Source organism: Carlito syrichta, unplaced genomic scaffold (assembly GCF_000164805.1).
Source record: "Carlito syrichta isolate Samal-C Ts95f unplaced genomic scaffold, Tarsius_syrichta-2.0.1 Scaffold304000, whole genome shotgun sequence".
Classification (NCBI taxonomy): Eukaryota; Metazoa; Chordata; class Mammalia; order Primates; family Tarsiidae; genus Carlito; species Carlito syrichta.
The window spans coordinates 648,723-653,578 of NW_007248096.1; positions in this window are offsets into that span (position 1 = coordinate 648,723).

Here is a 4,856-nt window from a genome sequence, read left to right on the forward strand (position 1 = left end):
CCCCTCGGTCTGAGGGTGGCGGGCAGCTACCTGCCCCCTCCACCTCCATCTCAGGATCCAAACGGAAGCGCCAGCCAGGGGGGCAGGAGGGCTGTGGCGGCGGCCGGCAGGGTTGGGGAGGTGGGGGCGACTGTGGTTTTGTGTCATCTCAGTGCCACCCCGGCGTCTTGCACCTGCTGCTCGCCCGGTGGCGGAGGGCAAGGGGCAGAGAGCCGGGCAGATGCGTCGGGGGGCCTGGATATAGGGATAGCTACTCCCAGGACTCCCTGCCTCTGGTTCCCAAGGCTGGGGCTCCTCGCAGGGCCTGGTGTTCAGGGCCAGTCCAAAGCTAGGCATCTTCCCAGGAGGCATCCCAGGGCCTGCTGGTGACTGAGAACCCTGTTTTTCCTGTTCCCCAATAAGGCCTGTTTGGGAAGGTGGGCCTGGCATTGTGCTATCCCGGGCACAGACCCCTCCAAGTACCCTAGCCCAGTCTGACCAGAAATGTGTAGGGAGCCGTGGCAAGAGGTGCTTGGATTCCCTGCATCTGACTGGCTTCCTGGCCTACCTCCTGGCTGTATTTACATGGTATTCCCTTCTCCTTCCCAGCAGTTAGAACTGGGCTGAAGTGAAACCCCGCTGGCCTGTTGAGGAAATGAGGGGTAGTGATCCAAGAGACTGCTGCCTTCTGATGGAGGAGGACAGCCAGTGACCCGGCTTAGCAGCTGGCTTGGGGCAGGAAGCTCTTGCCCTAGCCATCCTTTCTTTAGAAAAGGTTAACTGTCTCCCTGGAGTCCCCTGGGCAGGTTCTGGGAGTCTGTAAGCTCCAGGGCAACTGTGGGCATGATTAGGTGTGAGAGTGTGATAGGCTGTTTTGTGGGCCCACAACTTTTAGCCACCCTTTGGCTAGACCCAGGACCCCCTAATTTACTCTGTGACCCCTGGCTAGGCTTTCCTCACTCTGGGCCTCCGTTTCCTCAACTCTGAGGCAAATACGTTGGAGTAGAAATGGTTTTGGGGGACCTGCCATCTCCAAATCTGTGGTCCTGATTCTGGGGCACAGGCATGTAGGGAGCATCAGCAAGGCAGTTGTCCTTTTCACATTGCATTGAGTGTCTGGCTGAATGAAGCCTCTGGATGCCCAGTGGGTTTGGGAAGGAATGGTGTGTATCACATGTGTTGGACTATCCAGCTCCTACCCCCAGTTCTTATCTGACAGAGGGCCTCGGCACTCTGATGACCTCCTTTCCCCCAATCCTGAATAGAGGTTAGGAAGGTAGTAAGGGTGGTGAGGTGGGGAGGATGTGGGCAAAGTCTTATTCATCATCCCACCCAAACATGGTTCCCGGCATGTGAAAGACACCCCCTGAGTGTTGGGATGCCTGTCAGGATAACGGCTGACTGCTTGGGACTACCTCATACCCCCGCCACAGTGGACCTGGTCTGCAGTGGCATCTTTGGTCTGGATCCTGTAGCATCTCAGGTAGAGAGGCATGAGGAAGCCCAGCAGGCTGGAGTCCACTCCTAGTGCCAGCTCCCTTGGTGTATGGCACCTCAGAGCCACCGGCTTAATTCATTGCAACGGGGAACCTGCAGTCCCAGCCCTCGGAGTAAGGTCATGGACTTTTTGTAGTTGGTTAACGTCGGGGCTCATGGAGGTCAGAGGTGAGATGCAGCCTGCCCCCAGAGGGCCCCATCTGTTCCCAGAATTGGGCACACGGAACAAATGTGACTGTGTTGTGAGGCAGCTGGTCATGGCATGGCTGCCACGGCAACTTCATTAGGTGCCATCCACGACCCTGGGTGTCCAGAGGGGCAGGGGCCAGGGAGCTCCGGAGAATGTTTGCCTCCCCCTTTCTTTTGCCTCTGCCCACCCTGCCACACGGTCCCAATCAGGGGCCTGCTCATCACCCCATGGGCTTCCATCTCTGCCTTTCCACTTTGGCAGCCTTAGGACAGGAGTGAAAACCTCAAGATGCTCACTCTTTGGGCGCAGCTGGGGATATGTTGCAGAACAACCTGCAGGTTGCTTTGTCTCTTTTGTTTTGTTTTTGATTTGGGGGTCTCACTGTCACCCATGCTGGAGTGCAGTGGCACGATCATGGCTCACCACAGCCTCGAACTCCTAGCTCAAGCAGTCATACTTCTGCCTCACAGGTAGCTGGAACTACAGGTGCACACCACCATGCCCAGCTAATTTTTTGATTTTTTTTGTAATGACAAGGTCTGGCTATATTGCCTAGACTGGTCTCAAACTCCCGGGCTCAGCCAATCCTCCTGCCTCATCCTCCCAGAATGCTGGGATTACTGATATGCGCCACTACCCAGCCTGATTTGTCTCTTCATAATGTGAATTGTGGGGTGGGCCAAATAACTTGCGTATGTGAAAGTGCCTACACCTTAAAGTTCATCCTGATGAATGTTTACATGTGTGTCTACCCGCAAAACCACCACTCTGGTTAAGTTGTAGAACATTTCCATCACTCTAGGTGGCTTCCCATGTGCCTCCTCCCAGGCATGTCCCCCAAAGGTAACCACCATTCTGACCTCTATCCCCATGGATTACTCTTGCCTGCCTTCATGATGGTGGGCTTTCCCCTTTGTCTGGTGAGGTCTTTAGCTTAGGAGAGGGAAGCCTGAGGCCGGCCTTTATATGCAAACCAACAAGCCATAGAGGCCACACATGACTTCAGGTAGTGGTATGAATTCACCTTAGTAGAGGCCTTCATGGAACTGGCATGACCAGCATGACCCTGGGATCCCTGCTGCCATCTGCCCACACATACAGACCCACACTCCAACTGTGGAGCCAAAAACTCAGAGGGAGGGCTGATGTGATACCACAACCCCTATCCCTTACGTTCCCTGTCCCTCCTGCCCAAGGATCCTGTTGTGGAAAAGGGTGTCTTTACCTTAAACTACAGTCATTGTTTGACTTTCAATGACTCTTCCTGGCCTTTCTAGGTGGGGGCTAGGGGCTCCTGCTTGGATAGACCCAACGCCCCTTAAGCAGGAGGGAGTAGGTAGAATGGGTGGGGTGGGCTTCCTCTCTGTGTCATCCAGAACTGAGCTGGCACCAGCGTGGCCCAGACCAGGATAGTGTCCCATGGCCCCCCTTCCTGTTTCAAGTCACCTGGAGAAGAGGGCGGGCCACTCGCCCAGGCTGGGAGAAGGTTCCAAGCAGAGCCTTGGACCACATTCCCTGCATCCTGTTCCTGGTCACTGCCACATCCAAGGGCTCTCCACATCTGGTCTGCCCGTGGCTTGGGGCTCTGGGGCCACTGGCCCTGGATGTCTAATCAGCCTTTCCAGGCCTGGCTTTTCCGATAGGACCACAGGCTTGGGGTGGAGCCCTCAGGGCAGCCCATTTATGATCCTGGCCTGGGCGGCTCCCCACTTACAGGAAACCCCACCATTTCAACAAGAGGAATTTAGGCTGCATCATTTCCGACTTCCTGCCCAGGCTGCCAGGAGGTGGCTGGCCAGCAGCCCCCTGACCCAGTGGTGTTTGGAGTAGGGAGAGGGAGCTTTCCACGCCTGGGGTACAGTGAGTAAAGCCAACCCAAAAGCGTGTCCTAGGGCTCCCCCTCATGGCACAGATGGTTGTCCCTCCCTCATGAGCCCCTGGAATCAGCCCCGAGGAAGGTGTATGGCTGTCACCTAACACATCCCTCTGTTGCCTTGTTTTGGAGGGAGTCCCTAAAAAAGCCTGATCCAAAGAGTCCTCTCTTACCTGTTTTCACACCTTACTGGGGGACATTCACTGTGGGCAGAGCTCAGGCTGGGCCCCTGACCCAGGGTCTTCTCTGTACTCCTGGGAACTTTGATGGAAGGGCTTGGACTCACCTTCTGGTTGGGAGAGATTCTCATCTCTCAAAGCATATCCCTCCCTTGGCAGCGGCGGGGGTTGGGGGGAAGGGTGCGCTTCTGGACACCCTGAGTATCGAGGCAGGGCAGAGAGTCCACTCCTCCATGCCCCCCCATCCAGGACAGGGCTTCCTGAGAGAGGGCGGGGGCCTGGGCAGAGCAAAGTGTCCTGGGAGAGGCTCCCTGCCCCCACTCGGGCGGCACACAATGGCTGCTTTCTCCCCGTGACCCTTCCGCAGCCTGAGTTGTATGCAGCTGTCTCCTCCCCCTCTCCTGAAGGGCCTGGGATGGGTGGTATCTCCTCTGCTCTAGAGAAGGACCCTGAGAGCTCCCACCCAGTCCCAGCCCCCTTTCTTGTTTCCAAAGCTCACTTCTCCCCAAGGAGTGGAGAGTAGCTCCCAGGGCTCCTGCCCAAGCCTGGGACTGCAGGGGCAGAGGGACAGCAGCAAGTGTGGACATGGTATGGTCTCAGGCACCGAAGTGCCTGGGTCCACTTCCAGGCAATTCCACTCATTAGCTGTGTGACCTTGAGCAAGCCCTCTAACCTCTCTGAGCCACTATTTCCTCGTCTAAAGCAGAGAGAGCATTTCCTGCTTCACTGACAGTTGTAAGCAGCATCCTATGGAACGCATCCTGCTGGCACACAGTGGGTACTCAGTCAAGGCTCTTTCCTTTGCTCTGTCTGTCCTCCTTAAGAGGGGCGCCAGCTCACACCCTCAGTGCTGGTGGCAGGCCACTTGGGCATAAAAGGGCCTATTAGTTGCTGGCACAAGAGCAGAGGCAGGACCTGTGGAGGGGCATGATCTGTCAGGTGAGTTCCCACGGAAGCCTAGGTGCAGGAGGGTATGGCACTGACCCGGGCAGGAGGGGTGCTCAGGGTGTTGGGCACTCTGCGACAGGGTTGCATCCCCTAGGGGGATCCTGCCTCCCCACGGAAAGGGCTGGGACAGCAGCCTTGTTTCCTGGGATGAGGCTGTGAGACTGCAGGACAGGAAGCTGTGCCTGCTCAG